The 20,460-nt window shown below is 33.9% G+C and overlaps 1 long non-coding RNA gene across 5 annotated transcripts; it reads left to right on the forward strand.

Annotated features, from left to right (window-relative positions):
- The first annotated feature begins 1,290 nt into the window (after positions 1-1,290).
- On the forward strand, positions 1,291-20,091 carry LOC126766468 (uncharacterized). Of its 5 annotated transcripts, none has more exons than XR_007668878.1 (8): positions 1,291-1,618; positions 1,989-3,449; positions 3,651-3,775; positions 3,840-4,169; positions 13,376-13,903; positions 13,972-14,074; positions 17,099-19,680; positions 19,753-20,091. It is a non-coding gene; the product is annotated as an uncharacterized LOC126766468 (long non-coding RNA). The 5 variants fall into 5 exon arrangements; XR_007668875.1 differs by having other exon boundaries at positions 13,301-13,903; positions 19,753-20,090; XR_007668877.1 differs by having other exon boundaries at positions 13,301-13,903; positions 17,099-19,624; positions 19,793-20,090.
- The last annotated feature ends 369 nt before the right edge of the window (positions 20,092-20,460 follow it).

The raw sequence follows: 20,460 nt of genomic DNA on the forward strand, positions 1-20,460 counted from the left end.
TACAGTAAACAAATCAAATAGAAATAAAGTTATTAGAATACAATTTTGCATTATGTATTTAATCTAACTCACAAAAATTGTCGAAATCGAACCGTAACTATTCAAGGATCCAGGCAGCAAATATGTGGACACCAGTGCATATGGCTAAATTTTTACCGAATATGTCGGTAAATTATGGTGAAGAAATTCGGGAATAGTATAATTGTGATAACAACGCGCTCTTGTGTCAAAAATTGTTAAAATCGGTTCAAACTTCACCCCCAAACACCTAATATAACTATTTTCGAACTTACGGTTGACTTTATACCGTATCCATCGGTCAATAGGTTAGAAATCTTAATTAAATTCATAATCTCTTCCTAATAATAGTGTATCTTCTTGCCTGTGATGCCCAACCTATTCCAGTATGATAGCGCTTCAAAATTAGCGTTTTGTGTGACATTTTGCTTTGTAGCCAGATCATTCAATAAACACATAAACTTTTTAAATATAGTACTTATTTATCATTATATGGATTAGCTCTGAAAAGTTCGTACTTTTAGTAATTGTTAATTGAAAGGAGTGATTTGCTACATCACAACATAAAAAAATTCATCAAATACACTTAAATTTTGAGTTTTCTTAAATTTCGTTCCTTTCACATAAGTATATTTTTAGCAGAATTTCGATCTGGCCTTTCCAGTCATTCCAATTACTAGGAATAAAGAGATGTCCAACTTATTCGAGTGTGAGAGCGCTTCAAAATTAGCGTTTTTTATAACATTTTCCATTATGGCCAGATTGAACAAAATAATAATTTGTGGGCATTAAAATTGAAACACCCAACAATTAGTACGAATAAAAATTACTATATAGTGGTTATTTATTATATGGAGAAACTATTTAAATCTTTTTAAAGTATATTAGAACAACTGACTTTTGACCTTTCAATACCTAATTAAAGGATTTAAGCTTGTTAGCTCTCAATCATTAAATGTTTTTAATCATTTTCCATTAAAAATAATACTATGATGCTTCAAATTACAAAACGTTTCATCAAATATCTTTAAATTTCACAAATTTATTTAAATTGTTTTACATAGTGGTCTTGAACGATGCAACAAATATTTTTTTGATAAGATTAATCTGGCCATCGCTCGTTTCCAATTGATAAACGTCAAAACCTACTGAACTCGATTAACTGTCAAAGTTCAGTAGGTTTTGACGTTTAGCAATTGCTCTCTCACTGGAAGTCTCTCTATCTCTGAAAATTACGATACGCCAGTCAACTGTCAATGACAGGTAGTTTTCTCTCATTTCCAATGGCAAGGGAGTCGTCTTATTATCTTTGCTTCTTGTTGTGTGGTGTAATAATTTAAAATTGTTTAAATTTGAAAAAATTTTAAAATGCCACGAATTCGAAAATGTTGTGTGCGTGGGTGTAATAACGATAACAAAAAGTGCAATGTGTTCATTTGGCCGAAAAATGATAAAATCGCAAGGAAGTGGTGTCGAAATCTAGGCTTCGAGGGAAGAAAAATAGCCACCACAAACACGTTTGTTTGTGAAATGCATTTTGAGGATTATGCACTAGGGGCTAAGAGATTAAAAATTGGAGCTGTTCCTACTCTAAAACTTGGTAAATAACTATTCATCGTAACATATTTAATATAAGTATGTACATAAATGTTTTGTGATATTTCCAGGGTCAATATATGTGCATATACTATATGTACATATATATGTGTATATAAGTATGTATGTTTGTATATTTATGTAGACTCACATGCAATTTCTTTGCTGTTGGCGAGATTTATTTCATGTGACATTTTTTTGTTTATATTCGCATAATATGGAAAAATCACAAGATATATACATACTTATGTATGTACATATGTAAGTATACAAGATCACAAGATTACATACATATTATAATTCTTAATTTAAATATAAATTATGTTTAATAAATAATTATATAGATATATTATTTATATACCACATAATAATAGGAAAATCTGATGATGCTGTTTACTTGTCAATAAAGAAGAGTAATGAAGTACGGACCTGCTGTGCTAAGGGATGTCCATCGGATGAAAAAGGCATACTTTTTGCATTCCCCGATGATGAGATTGACTTCGATAACTGGGTTTTAGCGTTAAAAATAAGTACATCATACTCCGACCGAAGAAAGTTATTTATTTGTGACCGTCATTTTGATGTGGACTCTATTATAAATAAGAAACTTAAGGAAGGAGCTATTCCGAAGCATAATTTATTTTATGAAACTGTAGGTAATTGTAGCAGCTTTTCTTCGAATAGAGTCCTTCAACCTACTAAACGTCAGTAGTCATATACTAATCAGAAAGGATAGGGGAATACTTAAGTTTGGAGGACTTCCAATTATATTGGGATCTCGAGGTGAAACGTTAACAATACAATGTTTCCTCCAGCCTTGATTCCTCAAAATGTGTCCAAGAATCTTGCGCATGGATTGCGCGAGCTTGTCAGCAGAGTGCTGATAAGCAAAATCAACGCATAAATGCGCTCAGGTAGGAGAACAGGATTTTAAAACAAGAATTATTTGTGGAATTGGGCAATTATTACATCCAAAAATTGCTGATGAGAATGCAATAAGTCTTGGTAGAAAGAGTGTGAATTCATAAAGTACATAAACTGAAGATTAGAACAATTTAGCGCATTTAAATAATTTAAAATGTCTAGGAAATCTTCAAGCACAAACCAATCTGTGCAATACTAATCGACGAAATTGTAATTAAAACATTTTTTTTAATAAAAGTAATGTCATCGACGTTTTCGTTAACAAAGGGGACGGGGAAAAAGGAATTAAATGCAGCCGACAAATGCAGTTTTTTCTATGTTAGCCTACGTGAAAAGTTCTTTGCCTATATGACTATTGCCATTTGGTTAAGTCGGTTAGGAAAAATTTCTTAAAGGAAGACTTTAAAATTATCGGTGCATGCAATCGATGGTGGGAGTTATAATTGTAAAATATGTCTGTAGTTGAGATGCTCCCACAATGTGGAACCCACATATGTATGTATGTATATATGTATGTATATCCCAGTAATTAAAAAAATGGTCCTTTCAAGATGGCATCGACATGGAATTCAGGCAGGGATTATTACGTATTATTCAAATGCGCCAAAGTGACATACATACTTTTGTAATTGTTTGTGAAGGGCATGAACGACTTAATCGTGGATAGAACTAAAAAATACTTTAGCGGAATGGTTTTTAGAAACTCTTTAATGCCTAAACTATCGACAAGAACTATTAAAATCTTTAGCAACAGTACTCTTATTTAAAAATGAGAAATGGTTGGTTGAAGAAAAGCTGCAAGAAAACATTTACCTACTTTAGAATAATAAATTAAAAAATTTAACAAAAGCAACGGGATTATGTAGTACTTATTTTGGATTAATGGCACTAAGTACAAGGCGCGTGTTTGTGTAAGTGATAAATCAATACATTAGAGCGGGTCGCTTTTCTATAAAATCGCTTATAGGGAAAATGAAAATTTCCCACATACGCGACTTTTAAGTATTTTTGGCTCCATGTACATAAATCAATCCGCTCTATATACATAAGTATGTACATATGTGTGTACATAAACATTATTAATATTTTATTAATTTTTCTTCCACATTTAGATGTGCTGCCTTCATAAATACAGTTTGCACAAATACGTTTTTTTCCTTGCGTAACAGTTGTTTAATTTGTTATGCTTTGATTTTTTGACGGTAGAAATAACGGACACAACGACGTACATATGTAAGTATTGTTTTTATGAAGTAATTATGTATTTCATATAAGTATTTACAATTTATTTATATTTATAGTGATAAAAAGCGCAACCACGAAAGAAATATTATTTAATGGAAGCAGAGTTTAGTGCCAAAAAATGAAAAGTAAGACGAGTTGAACGAATACATACATATGTACATATGTATATTACGTGACTTTAAGAAAATTGGAAACAAAATTCCATTTTAACGGGATCCGTCAAATTGGGGTATTTTTTAAAAAGTTAGATGAGATCTACGGCAGCCGCAGGTGTCTAGTGAAATTATCAGAAATTCGTTGTGGAATATTTAATAAACGAGGAACCAGTGGCATCCACCGATAATCAATCTGACATTAAACCTTCGAATATCACCACTCCGAGAAGTGTTAGTATTATATATTATAAGTAAAAGTATCTTAAGTCAGATACTTTTACAATGAAGAAATTGTCGGATTTAGAGAGAGTGAAAATCGCGGCTGAATCCAAGAAAATTCTTACCTCAGAAAATTGTTGAAAATTCACAACAATATACTTAAGTTGAATCGTTTAAGTGAATTCGTTTAAATGTGAAATAATAAATCTTTGAACCACATTTTTTTCAACGACAAATGCTTGTTGCAAAAACTGAGTTTAGTTTAGAAGTTATTATGTAGTTTTTTATGTATTTAAATATACTTACGTTAGTAGAAGATAGTTAGAATTAGTTTTAATTGTAGTGCAGTTTTATTGCACATGATGTGGTTATTTAAAAAAAAAACACATGCGTAATAGAAAACATTCGTGAGCATTTGTAATTGATAAGAAAGAAAATTCGCAAGTCGTGTGCAACTAATTCTAATTTTCCTAATTTAAAAAGCAAATAATTTATATTAATTTAATAAGTCTAATTCCAGTGTTTTATATTTTTCCATATAAATTTTTATTTACGTTAAGAATTAATAAGTACTTGTTATTTTAGATTATATGTGCATACATAAATTTTTAAAAATAAATTTATTTGCCATTAATTTTATCATATTTGAGGTTTTGCCACTAGATAAGCCAAATTTTTTTTGTTTTTACCACCAGCTGGTGTTCATTTCGTTTAGGCATAGCAGCCAAAAATAGATATGTATACATATGTATGTACATATCAGAGACCTGCACGATTAAGGTAGGCATCGTACGATTACGTTACTAAGTAACACTTCTGACTATTACCACGATGCGAAGGTAACATCAATGGCAAATGAAACGAAGTATGTACATATGTACATAAAAGCAAATTCTTGTAATTTTTATTATATTAGGAAAAAATTAATAAAATTCTCTTCATTTAAACATAAATTAATTCAATATAACATAACATAACACAACATAAATTAATCTACAGTGGCTCAAAGGCATAATCGGACAGTGGTTTTTTATACGAAAGTTTATTTTAATTAAAAGAAATAAGCCAGAAAAAAGAACAACAATGATTTTTATGGTGAGTATTCTCCAATCTCTCATTTTTCATACAACAAAAAAAATAACAAGAATAAATTCATTTTTACAAAACAAATTTAACAAAAGCAAAATAAATCAGAATTCTTAAGCACAAACAAATAATCGGACACTAAACATATTGTCATAATAGTGCAAAAGAAGCAACCAAAAAAATGCTCAATATAAAGTTTAATATTTTGTGGGGTATCCTTTAGAGTCAATTACAGCTTGCAGTCTTCTGGGCATAGAATTGACCAAATTTTTACAAACTTCTGGCTCAATTGAGTACCAAGCCTCTAAAAGTCCTTCTTTTAACTCATCTAGAGTTTTGAATTTGCTTTTGTGCACTCTTCTGGCCAGTTCCACCCAAATATGTTCAATGACATTTAGGTCTGGACTTTGGGCAGGTGTTTGGAGCAGTTTGGGGCAGTGGTGGATCAACCACATCTGTGCAACGTTCGATTTGTGCTTCGGATCATTATCTTGGTAAAATGCAAAGTTTTCCAAAATACCAAGCTTCTCCGCACTCTGCTTCAAATTTTCTTTCAAAATGTTGAGGTATCCAAATCTGTCCATTTTTCCATCCACGAAACACAAATTGCCTACACCAGCACTTGACATACAGCCCCAAACCATGACTGAACCTCCTCCATGTTTAACTGTGCCTTTAGTATTTTTAATAGCAAATTCTTGATTTGGCTTTCGCCAAACATAAGACTTGCCGTCAGATCCGTGTAAATTAAATTTACTCTCATCTGTATAAATAACCTATAAATTGTACAATATAATTTTGTTTTTGTAATTTTTAACTGTTTTCTATAACTTACCGTGTTCCAGAACTCAGGCGATTTAAGTAAATAGGTAGGTAGGTAGGAGTGCAGCCCTATCGGGCTCAATTAGCACTTGATGTGCCATTTTGATACACTATTCGTAGAACCACCTGTATCTGCTATTACGTTTCACCTTCTCTCTCAAACCATTTTGAGGTTTCGATGAAACTACTTATGTCCGATATGCTTTTGGTGGAAATCCATTCAAGATTTGGTGCTTGGTGGATTCCGAGTGTTTTGTGTCGGATCTGTGCTAGAGCTGGGCATTCGCAGAGAAAGTGGAAAATTGTTTCCTTGTTCCCTGCTACTCCGCAGCCACGGCAGATATCGTTGTAGGGCAGTCCCATTTTGGACGCATGTTCCCCAAATGGCCAGTGCCCTGTTGTGGTAGCTGTTATTCTGTAAATACTTTTTCTTGACCTATTTAATAAATCATTTGTTCTTTTCCTGTCATATGTTGGCCATAATTGTTTAGTTATGACGCATTTTGTAATGTTTTTCCACCTGTTGTTTGCAATTTGCTGAAATTGTCTATTGATCTCTCCTTTTATCGATCCTAGCGGGCTTGGTATTAGCTCCGCCTCGGATTCATTGAGGAAAGCTCCTGCCTTTGCCAACTCGTCTGCTTTTTCGTTACCGAAAAAGTTCCTGTGTCCGGGAACCCAGATCAAGTTTAGCTGGAGCTTGTCTTTTATTGAGCTTAGTGCTCTCTTGCAGCTGTGAACTATACTGGAATTTGTCATGGGTGAAGACAATGCCAGGAGGGCCGCCTGGCTGTCCGTAAATATAGTTGCTTTATGTATATTTCCGTGGTTTTCTAAAAGAACCTCGCAGGCTTTTTCTATGCCTAGTACTTCTGCTTGGAAGATGCTAGCCGAGTTCGGTAGACGTATAGAGAGAGATATGCCTAGATTAGCGGAGAATACCCCCGTGCCCACTCCGCAGTCCATTTTGGACCCGTCGGTATAGACTGAGGTGGTATCTTCCTCTACTATTGAACCTCTTCTCCATTCTCGTCTAGATGCTAGTTATAGTTTTATCAAAAGCGATTCTTAGCTTCTTGTTCTTGTTGCTAATGAACGGCTTATTCCGAGCGATCCTACCATGGAAATCGTTTTTACGAAGAACATTACGTACCGTCTCATCACATACTGTAACTCCAGATCTTTCCTCCAACCCTATTTTCAACTCTTTAACGGGTTTAAAAGGATTTTTCTTAACTTCTATTAATATTTTGCGCTCTTCTCTTGCTGATATCTTGTTCCCTTGACCTTGCCGTGACTTATATTCCCATCTAAATTCGTCCCTATACCTTTTAATTATATCGTGCACCGTAGATTTTCCTTTCCCGACTATTTCAGCAATTTCGCGTACCGATTTTCTCTCAAAATTTAATTTTATAATAAATTGGCGTATTTCTAATCCTAAGTGTTTACCTACAGGTGCCATCACGTGCAAACTTCAACAAAAAATCTCACAATGTTCTTCACGTCAAATATGATAACTGTTGTCAACGTAACGGCATTTTTTTGGTTGCTTGTTTTGCACTATTATGACAATATTATTTAGTGCCCGATTATTTGTTTGTGCTTAAGAATTCTGATTTATTTTGCTTTTGTTAAATTTGTTTTGTAAAAATGAATTTATTCTTGTTATTTTTTTTGTTGTATGAAAAATGAGAGATTGGAGAATACTCACCATAAAAATTGAATCATTGTTGTTCTTTTTTCTGGCTTTTTTCTTTCAATTAAAATAAACTTTCGTATAAAAAACCACTGTCCGATTATGCGTTTGAGCCACTGTATGTACATATCGTCACCTGAAATGCAAAATAACGTATCATCAAAAAATTCGAAATTGAGAGTCTTATTGATTACGCTTCACTACTTCAAATTACATACATAATATTACATATGTTCAACATTTCCTGGTTCTGCGGTCAGATATAAACCAATTTTAACCAATATTAAAATTTTGTTTCACTCATGTTCCATTTTATTTCGTGTTTCATTCATGCCACTGTAAATTTCCGAAAATGTTGTTACGTTATTTTGCATTTCAGGTGCCGATATATAAATAAAAATGAATCGCCAAAATGTATGTACGCTCATAACTCAATAACGCCTGGACCAATTTGGTCAAATCTTTTTCTTAAATGTCCGTTGAAGTTCAAAGATGATTTTTACGGCGAGAAAAATTCAAATTATTTCCGGAAAACCCCTAAAAACAGCCTTTTTCTTTTCTCCATACAAACGTTACATACATACATACATACATACATATGTACATAGTATATAAAAATGAATGTTTGTTTGTTAGTAACACTAAGAGAACGGTTGATGAAATTTTTAAAGGTTGTTTGTTGTCGATCGGGAAAGGTTTAGAAACAAATACCTTATACTTTTCATGAGGAGAAGTCGGAAAATTGGACAATTCCAAAAAGTAACATTTTTCATACACATTTTTTTCAATTTTCGTTTGTTTTGTTTTTCAATATTTTGATTTGTAAATTATTTGAATCGTTCAATTGCGGTCGCTTGCTTTTTTATTCCGGCTATCCAAAGGAAAAATTATTGAAAATTATTCAGTGAAAACTTTATGTGTGTTTCAGACGAAGTGATCAATTACTGATTGAAATTTGTTACGAAACTACGAAGAGGTCGCGCTAATATTTGTCGGCGTTCTCTTTGCCATCAACGTATGGCAGCCCAAAGAAAGGCAAGAAGTACTCCCAAAATGCGATGACATACGTGCGGAATTATGGATCGCGGTCAATCAGCTAGCGATCGTAACGATATCACAGCACGACTTTTTAAACAATAGCTGCGATGTTTGACGGTCTTTATCATGAAGCAACCTATGGTATATATGGTGCTGTTATATGCTGAATGTATTCTGTTGCGCACGCACACATTCTTCTTTGGATGCGGATGGTGATTACACCAGATGAAATTGATGAAATCATTTCAGCGGAAATTCCTGATTCAGAGATAGATCCAGAATTATACGAAGTGGTGAAAACCAATATGGTTCATGGACTTTGGGAACCTTACAATCCCACTTTGGTTTGTATGTCTGACAATAAATGCACGAAACACTACTCATGTGCTTTTCTTTCGGAAACAGAAATGGGAAATGATGGATATTCACTGTATCGGCGTCGCTCACCAGACGACAATGGCAGAACATTTAGCATTTAGAGGCGTGAATATCGACGTTAACAACACATCGAAGTTGAAAACATATGGATCGTACCATATTCGCCACTTTTGTCTAATTCACATTCAAAACTCATGTCAATGTTGAATATTATAGATTGGTGAAATCGATCAAATACGTTTGCAAGTACGTCACCAAAGAAAGCAACATAGCGGTTATTTGCCTTGAACAATATGAGATCAGCAGTATCAAATGGGTCGATATGTGAACCGCAATAAAGCGATTTGTGTATGCCAGCAGTTGCGTTTGCTGGAACATGCTAATCAATGGAAACAGACGAAGAACAATGCAATAGTTACTTCGCATTCCACTGAAGTTCGCATAGTTTTCGCGAAGATCATTTCGACATATGTATCAGCCTTCAAATTCGCGTTAATTATGGGATACGAGAAAATGACATTGCCGATGACCTTTTGCATTGTATTCGCTAAGAATTGGAAATGGGCAAATTTCGGTTGATACTTCCAGTGGTTTGATATCAATTTCACATCCCTTTTGTCAATTCACTTCAACGGAAGATGAACTCATCACGAATGTTTATCCGAACATTGGTCAAATTATCGTAACTGCAATTGCTTGAGTACACGCGCAATTTTAGTTGCCAAAAATACCGATGTTGTTGACTTAAACTGGAAGGTTCAAAGTCAAATTCCGGGATGTTTGCGCTCATATAAATCGATCGATCGTCTTGACAAGGAAGACGAAACCGTAAATTATCCAGTGGAATTTCCAAATTCTTTGGAGAGCCTTGGTATGCCCCAGCATCATTTGCGTCTCAAAGTTGGATCTGTCATTATTATGTTTCACAATCTTTATGCGCCGAAACTGTGTAATGGAACCCGACTGATTGCGACGCAGTTATCGAATACAAAGGACAGCCATTTCATTTCAAACGTATTCAATTTCCAGGGAAAATTGGCCAGATATATGTGGCGCGTTGCAAGTTGGAAACCTATCTTCTTTGTATATTTACGCACCAGAACAGAAATCAAAAAAATTATGTTTATTAAGCTGCGCTACATTAAAAAAAGTGTACAAAAATCGAAAATAAATCATTTTCGACACAATATAATTTCAACTTTTTTTCATTTCAAAGCATATAATTTCACGCAGGACAACGGCTGCGGGGTCAGCTAGTTCAATAAATATAAATAAATTAAATATATTTGGTTATTTTCGATCAAAATAAGTAACGAATTAAAAATCAACAATATTTAATATGAACTTAATTTTTTTGTTGTGAATGCAAAAATAAAATGGCGTCCAGATTTTCTCGTTTCAAATTTGTTCTTCTTTCTTCTAATATACGGTTTGCCAAACTAATACATCTTTCGCTTGCTGCACTAGACGCTGGAATACATAAAATTTGTCGTGCCAGTCTGGCCATCAATGGAAACTCATCTTCATGACGCCGCCACCAATTCAAAACGCAATTTTCTGTATAACATGCATTTTTGTATATTTCAATCTGCATATTTATTTGGCTTTCACAGCCAGTCAGCAAATGAACGTCTTTGTATTTTGAAAGCATATCATTCCCGATACAATTCTCCATTTCTAGACTTTCAGATTGAGAATCTTGAGGAATTTCCGCAGACATGCTCATTGAGATTTTGTTCAATTCCACTTTCACTAAATTATACACTTCATCACGTTCAAACTCTCTTAAGTATCGCATCTGCTTATATTCTGGCCATAGAAAAGCAGCAATCTTATGAATTTTGTCTGGACAGAATTTCTTATCAAAAATATTATCTAAGCAGTTTGTAAGTATAGATCGGATTTCATTGTTACTTTCTTCATGTAGCAATTTAAATAACTTTTCTTTTAGGATATGCATATGTAGTAATACTAAATGTATAGTTGAATTTTTCTCACCTTCCAACAACAATGTTAGATTTTTGAATGGTTCTAATACGTTTATTATCCTGTCCAATAAATACTTTTCAGTTCCGAACAAACGATGTGTTTCACCAGATTTCTCTAAAATATCTTCAATAGCATTGAAATTTTTGCGAATAGAGCACAACATTTCAAATTTAGTGTTCCATCTGGAAGAGCACTCTTGCTTCACGGTAGTTTCAAGCATTTGGTTTCTGCCTGTTCGCTTTAGATTTTCGACAAGAGACTTACATTTTGTTATCAAATCCATAACATTAGGAGCACAACTTTTAAGTGTTTCTTTATCGAATGTGTGCTTCAAAATAATGTTGAGCACATGTACTACGCAATTTACTCTTGAATGATGTTGTAGAGCCTTTTTGATATTTGAACCCTGATCTGTAGTAAAAGTAATTTTTTCCAACAAATTTCTATCTAAGTTCAGTTCGTCAAACTTGAGTCCTATAGCACCAATTAAATTTTCCGCAGTTTTATTCACAGCAATCCCATTGTCATCACAATATTCTAATTCGGAGGAAAACAAAATTCGGCTAAAAATATAAACATAAACAAACACACTATATGTAGTATAGCTGTGCTTGTTGAACACACAATTTAACATACTTCTCAAGCTGCCATTTATCATCCATATAATGCACAGTAAAAGCAATAAAATTTCTTTGTTTTATATTATCTGTCCACATATCCACCGTAGACGCACACATGCCTAAGGATTTTATAAAATTTTTTCAGACAAGGAATAATACATCTAAATATACCGAGATATTTACCAACCTTTCTCAATTAATGGACGTATATCTCCGATAAACTTTTCACGTTCGCTAAGGTGCAACTTGTGCAATCTACGAGATATAGTAGTGGAATGAGGCAAAATGTCATCTATTGAAAAGTTTTCCGTGCCGATTTTAACACCAACTTCCACTAAGCAACGTGCCAATTCCTTGAATCCTTCGCCATTAACAGCTTCAAAAGATCGTAAATCACGGCAAGTGAATTTTAAACAATTCTGTAGGACTTCTTCCCGTAATTGGTCACTGATATTAACTGGTAACCGTTTCATTGGAACTGAATCACTTTCTTCTGTGGATTGGCGTTTGTAGCATGTGTGCTTTTTCAAATTTGAAGAACTAGCCCCTTTACCAAATTTGAATGTTTTTTCACAATTTGAACATATAACATAGGGTACATTCTCCCCCGTCTTGGTATCCACAATTTTATTGTAAAACTTCCAGATGTCACTTGAACCCGATGCATCACTAATTTTATAAACACCACTTTTTATACGTTGTAAAATTTCCATTATATAGATTTAAATAATAGCACAAATGCAAAAACTTTGCTAATGCGAAAATGCCAGTTCTTTTCTTCGCGCACAGCACTAATTGAGTAACATGTTAGTAATCGGCGATGCCGCGATGCCGATACCCACCATGCCGATGCCCACGATGCCAAAGTACCATTACGTAGCGTGTACTCGCCGCATCGGCATCGCCGCTTGCTAACATGTTACTTTTTTAATTACTCGTGCAGGCCTCTGATACATATGTATGTATGTAAGTACATAAGTGCACGAATTTGGCATGGTCTGTTTTTACAGTACAGTGAGTGTACACATGTATGTACATATGTACATAGATTCACCAAGCAACCCACTCTGTATACTAACTTTTGTGATATAAATTTCATTCTCATCACCAACAAAGCCATGTGTGCCTAACGGGTTATAAAATTAACAGTTAAATTTGTGTGCTTATATAACCGCATACCAATACGCAAATTTTTTTTTTGGATTATATTTTGGAGAAATGCGTTAATTCCAACAATTTGTAAAGACAGAGCTGGTGTATACTTACTTATGTGACTAACTGTATGACGAAACTACTTAAATCTTTTTTTATTATTTTATGTTATATAGTATTAAAACAACCGACTTTTGATCTTTCAATACTTAATAAGGTGAATTAAGCCGGTTAGTTCTCAATTAATAAATGTTTTTAATCATTGGTAATTGAAAATTAATACTACTATGAATCACATTGCAAAATGTTTCATGAAATATATTTAAATTTCGCATTTTCTTTAATTTTCATGGTTTTAGATTTTTTACTAGCGATCTTGAACGGCGGCAATCCCTCCATATATGTTTGGTATAATTTCAATCTGTCCGTTCCAGTCATTCCAATTGCAAAACGTCGAAACCTTCCCGATACCAGCGGAAGTTTGGTAGGAGAGCGGTTCTCAAATTTCCAGTGACTGGAGAGTTGGACATCTCTTTACCTTTGATCATGAAGTGCTCAACACATAGAGCGCGACAGACTGCAAGCGACATCTATCAAATATTAAAATACACACGTTCCTATAAGCACAGTTGTTTAGACAGCTGCACGACTACACGACATCTGGTTCTCAGTTGTCGCTCTCACTAATTTTAAAATATTTTTAAACAGAGATAAAGAGATGTTTAACTCCTCTCTCACTGGAAGTGAGAGAGCAATTGATAAACGGCAAAACCTACTGAACTCGATTAGCTGTCACAGTTCAGTAGGTTTCGACGTTTAGCAATTGGAAAAGAGGGACGACCAGATTAAAATCCCGCCAAATTATTATTCGAATGTAGACATTTTTCACTTTTTTGTCTCCATTTGTAACGGCCATTATTTCGAAGAATACCGAATGCGAAACAGCATGCAGATTGAAAGCTGTAAGTATATTTTAATTTTTATTAAGTAAATTTGCATTTATTTAATACTTTTTTATTTTATTTTACAGACAAAATGCCGAAAACAACCAGCAGTTGGAAGAAATGTGTTGCTGGCTGCAGCGAGGGAGGCAGAATATTCAGTTTTCCGAACAGTGGAACGGATCTCGAACCGTGAGTAAAAAACGTTAAATAGTGCAAAAAGTGTTTGTGAATTTGTTAAAAATTTCGATGAAATTAGTGTTTCGATTGTGCAATGAAAATAGGAATTTCGGATTGGATTGAATTTCCGTGTGTTTTTAAGTGTTAAGTGTTTTTTAGAAAGATGTAGGGAAATGTTAAGAAGTAGTTCATTTAGGGAAAAGTCAGATCCTCTTGGGATAGTTTGCAGCAAATTTCCTCCTCAGTTAGGTGCTTGTATTAGGAGTAGTTTTCTTAATAGTAATCGCCAAAGTCAAGGTCGGCGATATGATAGTTTTCTTAAAACTTTAGCTTTGGGTGTATTTTTTTTGTCGCCAATCGCTTACCGCTACCTAAAGCACCAACTCAGTTTTCCCACGGAAATTACGTTACATAATTTTGTCGCAGATTGGCCTCGTTTCCCAGGTTGTACCCAAAGCAGCATAAAGTCTTTAAAAATTAGGAGTAAGGGATTTTCTTTCGAACAAAAGTTAATATCAATTTCTTGTGATGAAATGTCATTTGCAGTATGATAGGAAATTTGATAGGGTGATAGGTCTTGAAGATTATGGCGATGAAAATCGCACATCTAGAATAGCCACAACTGCAATGACCATAATGGTGCAAGGTATAGGTGGGGAACCTTGGTCCACCCGTTAGCTTATTTCTTTATTAGAGGCTCATGTAAAGGGGATGTCCTCAAGAAATATATTCTTGAAGCCATTACCCAACTTCAAAATATAGGGCTAGTTCCTTGCCATTTTGTTTGTGACCAGGGTACCAATTTTCAAAATTTAGCCAATTTGTTAGGGTTTCAATGTCACGGCCTTTTTTCAACGTTAATGGTAAGGAAATATGTTTTTTTTACGATAGCCTCCATTTATTAAAATGTAGTCGAAACTGCTTATAAAATATGAAAAATAAAGTTGATTATAAAAATAGTCGCGTATGTTGGTCAGATATAGTCCATTTTTATGAACAGGACTCTAAGTAGAGTTATCGGTGTGCGCATAAATTAACCGATGCTCATGTTTACCCCAATACCTTTCAAAAAATGAAAGGTAAATTAGCGTCTCAAGTGTTAAGTAATACGGTCGCTTCAGGTATGCTTTCTCTTTACAGCTCGGGAGCCTTAAGCTCAAATAGTATGAGCTTTATTAATACCGCGGATTTCGTTTCTTTTTTCAATAAATTATTCGATATTTTTAATAGTAGTTTCACTGAGGCCATTGTACCCACTAAAAAAGTTTTTATAAGTTCCCCAGAGCAAAATCAGTTTTTAGATGAGGCAGAAAAAGTTTTAAAAACAATTCGGGTCGTAGATGAGTTAGGAAACAGCACAACAAATAATTTTAATTTTATTAAGGGGTGGTTAATTAATATTAATAGTTTAAGACGATTGTGGCGATTGCTGTCACACTCAGGATTTCCTTACCTAAAGACAAGACGACTATGTCAGGACAGCTTAGAGCGTTTTTTTGGTCAGATTAGAAGTAGGGGAGGTATTAGAGTTACACCTTTCATGTTTTCTAGTTTATTTAGGAAGTCGTGGGGTTTACGTTACGTAAATATCGTAACAAAAGGTAACTGTGAGCTGCCTTTAGAACCCGAAGCCACAGTTATTTCAGAACATAGCCATAATGTTCTTCGTAATGTGTGCAATGATTCCATTTTAAGTGACCTTTCTTGGCAGGATTTCCAGGGTTTACAACGGCCCGAACACTCCATTGTTAGATCCATTACTTTAGATAGTAGTTTAGAAATTAACTTTTTAAAGGAAAATGCTTTTAATTATTTTTGCGGCTACTTTTATTTGAAAATTTTTAAAATGCACACATGCCTCCTGCCATTACCTTATTTAGGAGATGAAATTCCTTCTGATGAATTCATCTTCATACACCAAAATCAGATCGATAAATGCAACTTAATGAAGCCGCCTCAAGAATTTGTTGCATTTATTAATAATTTAGAAATAAAATTTGTTGAGGAATTTGACAGAAATTGTCAGAAAATAGGATTAGGAGAAATTCTTTTTACTAAACTAAAAGATATTAGGCCCTTCTTATGTTGTGAAGACTGTGACCCAAAGATAGTTATTGCTCTATTTATTAGAATTAGAATTTATTTTGTGACAAAATTTTTAAATAAAGATTTATCATTACCCAATTTTAAGAATAAAATTTTGTGTGTTTCACATTTGTAGTTTTTATTTTCCTTTTTTAGTGGTTGCAATGAGCCAAATATTTTATACTAAAATAAGATCTTTTAAGCAGATTCGCTTTAAGAGGCTCTAAAGTTAGAAGGATTAGAAAGTTTTTAATTACAAATTAGAATTTGGGCAGGAATAATGGGATGCCCAACTTATTCCAGTGTGTTTTTTATAACATTTTCCATTATGGCCAGATCGAACAAAATAACAATTTTTGGGCATTTATTAACCCAACACCCAACATTTAGTACGTATAAAAATTACTAAATAGTGGTTATTTATTATATGGAGAAACTATTTAAATCTTTTTAAAGAATATTAGAAAAACTGACTTTTGTTCTTTCAATACCCAATAAAAGGATTAAAGCTTGTTAGCTCTCAATCATTAAATGTTTTTAATCATTTTCCATTGAAAATAAAACTATGATGCTTCAAATTACAAAACGTTTCATAAAAGATCTTTAAATTTCACAAATTTATTTAATATTCATTGTTTTACATTTTTTATAAGAGGTCTTGAACGATACAACAAATCCCTCCGTATATATATTTTTTTGGTAAGATTTCAATATGGCCATCGCTCGTTTCCAATTGCTAAACGTCAAAACCTCCCCAATCCAGTCAACTGTCAAAGTTTAGGTGGTTTTGACGTTTAGCAATTGTTCTCTCACTTCCAGTGAGAGAGGAGTTGGGCATCCCATTATTCCTGATTTGGGGCTTAAATATTGGCATTTCTATATACGTTTATTTTTATAGTCTTAAGTATTCTATTAAGATACTGTGATATGAAGTGATATTTTTTTTTGTAGGGATGTATCTTCGCAACGAATAATTAATGAAGCTCTTCCTGTGCGGAATTTAGGATTTGACGAAAGTAGCCAGCAGTCATCGCAGTGGGTTTTGCCGCCAGTTTTAAAAACATACGATGCTAAAAAAACCGATATTTTAGAACCTGATGATATGTCAGTTGGAAATCCAAATGACATACTCATCATTCGAAGAATTTGAGAAATATTCATGCCTTCATGAAATAGAAATGAAGTGCAACGACGAAAAGAATATTTCTGTTTGCGACCACGGGCATTACGCTCGAGTAGCTAGGCGGTTTCAAAATAATGCTTTGAAACAACCCAAAAAAACTAAAGAGCTGAAAAGAAGAATTTTTTTATTACGCTCGAGTAGCTAGGCGGTTTCAAAATAATGCTTTGAAACAAGCCAAAAAAATTAAAGAGCTGTAAAGAATTTTCTTATTGGCAAGAAAATGTCAAGCTCTATAAAAAAATGTTTTATTAAAAGGAGATGCAAATGAGCATGCAGTTACCTTCGCAAAAATGATTGTGAAGAAGAAGAACTCCTACAACGAAAAGGAGAAAGCAATGGCATTGAACTTAAATTATATGTGGACTAAGGCCTATAATTTTATGCGCGACGACTTGGGGTTTGCATTGCCCCACAAAAAAACACGTTTGCGTTGGCGTCCGATCCGGTATGTCTGCCCCGGTATCGACGAAAAAGTCTTGAACAATTTAAAAAAAAACATTGTTCAAGACTTTAAACCAGAAGAACGCATATGCCAACTAATTTTCGACGAAGTCTCAATCAGAACAGATCCGACGTACAACAAAGTACGAGATGTGATTGATGGCTTCGTCGATAATGGAGAAGGTCACCGGGAAAGCGTGATCGGCAATAAGTGTTGCTTTTTCATGTTGAAAGGCCTAGTCACGAAATGGAAATATATGTACATATACATATGTAATTTCCTACTATGTGGCAAAAGATGGCGTAAGTGAAAGATTGCTAAATTTGCTCCAGAGCAATTTAAACGCCTCTGAAGAAATCAGACTTAAAATTAAAACAATCATATGCGATCAGGGTCCCCAAAATGCCAGATTGAGGCTAATATTGGGAGCATTGCCAGAAAAACCCTATTTTTTCCACAACAAAAATAAAATTTATATGATGTTCGACTATTGCCATCTTATAAAATGCATGCGCAACATGATCATGAAATACGACACCGAAACGCAAGATGGACTGGCATCGTTTCAAAAAAATATATGCCATCGACCAAGCGAACGTTTATTTTAAAATGTGCCCTAAATTAACGTATTCGCATGTGTATCCCTCAGACATGGAAAAAATGTCGGTGTCTAGAGCTACACAAATATTCAGTAATTCGGTCGCCGCGGCAATAGACGTGACAATAAAGGAAAATTTATTGGGCTCCGATGAGCATTTGAAAAAATGCGCCGAAGCAACCCAGCTGCTAGTCAAAAGGATGAATGACCTGTTCGACGAATTGGATTGTAAGACGCTTTACAATCCAAATTCGCAAAGACGGCCAATACAAAGAGATTGTATTGATAAAATAAACAGGCTAAAAGATCACATCCTATACTTAAAAAATATAATAAAGCCAACAAATATTGTGCCTCGATTCTTTTGTTTTTACAATAAATGCAATGATTGCATTGAGCGGCGATATATTCGATGAATATTCGAATATATCATTTATACTCTTAGGGAGAATGAACCAGGATGCACTGGAAAACTTTTTTTATAGGATTCGCGCAAGTTTGGGAGCGAACAATCATCCATCCGCACACAAAATAAAATATACAATTGTTGCAAGGCTATTGTCCATGCATATATTGCGACGCAAATTCTCGCAAACAGGCAGCAATTGCGAAGAAGACGACGACATCAACCTTGATTGGAATATTGGCCAAGAAGATGACCTTAAAGAAAAATTAAAACCGTCTGAGCAACTTGCCGCGGAACAAATATATGTACATATGTTCCAGATGAGCAATTTGCTGAGACCGAAAAAGTAGCATAAAAACAGGTTCGTCGTTACTATACTGGATATGCGATATACCAGAAGGTCTTTTGTCGCTTAAAGTGCGAGAAATGTGCCCTATTAATGCGAAAGAGGGATATCTCTTTACAAGACTCATCGGAAGCCCTTATAAGGTCAAAAAATTACAAAGGAGACAATGACCTAAGGCTGGTTAATCCCGATGATAGAGTCTTCGAAATAAGCCGCCTTCAAATGAGCTGCTATGAAGAACTCTTTACAGAAAATTCATGCAGAGTGGGTATAAAATCAATGATTTTAGCCCAGATTACTGCAATTACAAAACAAAAATACCCAGAATGGTAAAGCGAGGCTGGAGATTGCCTGGAACATAGACACCAATTTTTAGATTTCTTCATCACAGTTTTACTGTTTAAAAATGCGAAATGGCTGGCACACCAACAGGAAAAGCTTTTCAAAAATGAAGTGAGGGCGAGATACTATGTATAATAAAATACAAAAATTAAAGAAACCGGTAACGTAGATTGTATTCCATATTTAATTATTCTAGCAACTTCCGTTTTATAAAAGGTAAAAGAAATATATGAAATAAAAGTACATTATTCAAATAACTAAAACGCATTTCTCTCTTTTTAATTCCAGATTTTTCAATAACTAATAATTTTCTGTTTATTTCTTTCAGGGTGGAATTAAGTTGTAAATAGTTTGTAGTATTAGTTTTAGTATTAGTTATTGTTAGTTAGTTTTAGTATTTATTAATGTAGTAAGTAGTACGTACACGTGAGCCAAGCTTTGAAAAAAGCTGGTGAAAAAGACCTAATCTTTATTGATTAGGTTGTGTGAGAATTTGTGGTTGTAGGTAGACAAATTCTGAAAGCCGTGTTTTATTACAATTATATTCTCTTAATGAGCTTATACATATACATATGAATGTATATTTCTAATAAAATGAATTTTCTTTTTATTTTTAATTGCAGTTTTTTTAATAAATTTACATGTATTTTAATTTTTATTTAATTTTCAATAAAATTTTTAAAAATTAATTGCCCTCATAGTCTATTTTATCATACATTTCAGTCGATTTTTGTATAGAAATTTGACCGGCGTAGAAGCAAAATGCGAAACAATCATACATACTTATGTATGTTATGTAGTTTGCACATTTGTCTGTATGTTTGCGAAATGTTCTACAAAAGCATATTTCTATACTTAAACAAAATTATTTGAACCATTGTATATTTCTTTCGTGCATAACCAAACCATAATTAGGAGAACGCAATACAAGTGTCAATGGTGGTGTTGGTGGTAAGCGCTTGAAAAGTCACGACTCATATTACGGTACTGTTCAAA

The sequence above is a fragment of the Bactrocera neohumeralis genome, unplaced genomic scaffold, assembly GCF_024586455.1.
Source record: "Bactrocera neohumeralis isolate Rockhampton unplaced genomic scaffold, APGP_CSIRO_Bneo_wtdbg2-racon-allhic-juicebox.fasta_v2 ctg1337, whole genome shotgun sequence".
Taxonomy (NCBI): domain Eukaryota; kingdom Metazoa; phylum Arthropoda; class Insecta; order Diptera; family Tephritidae; genus Bactrocera; species Bactrocera neohumeralis.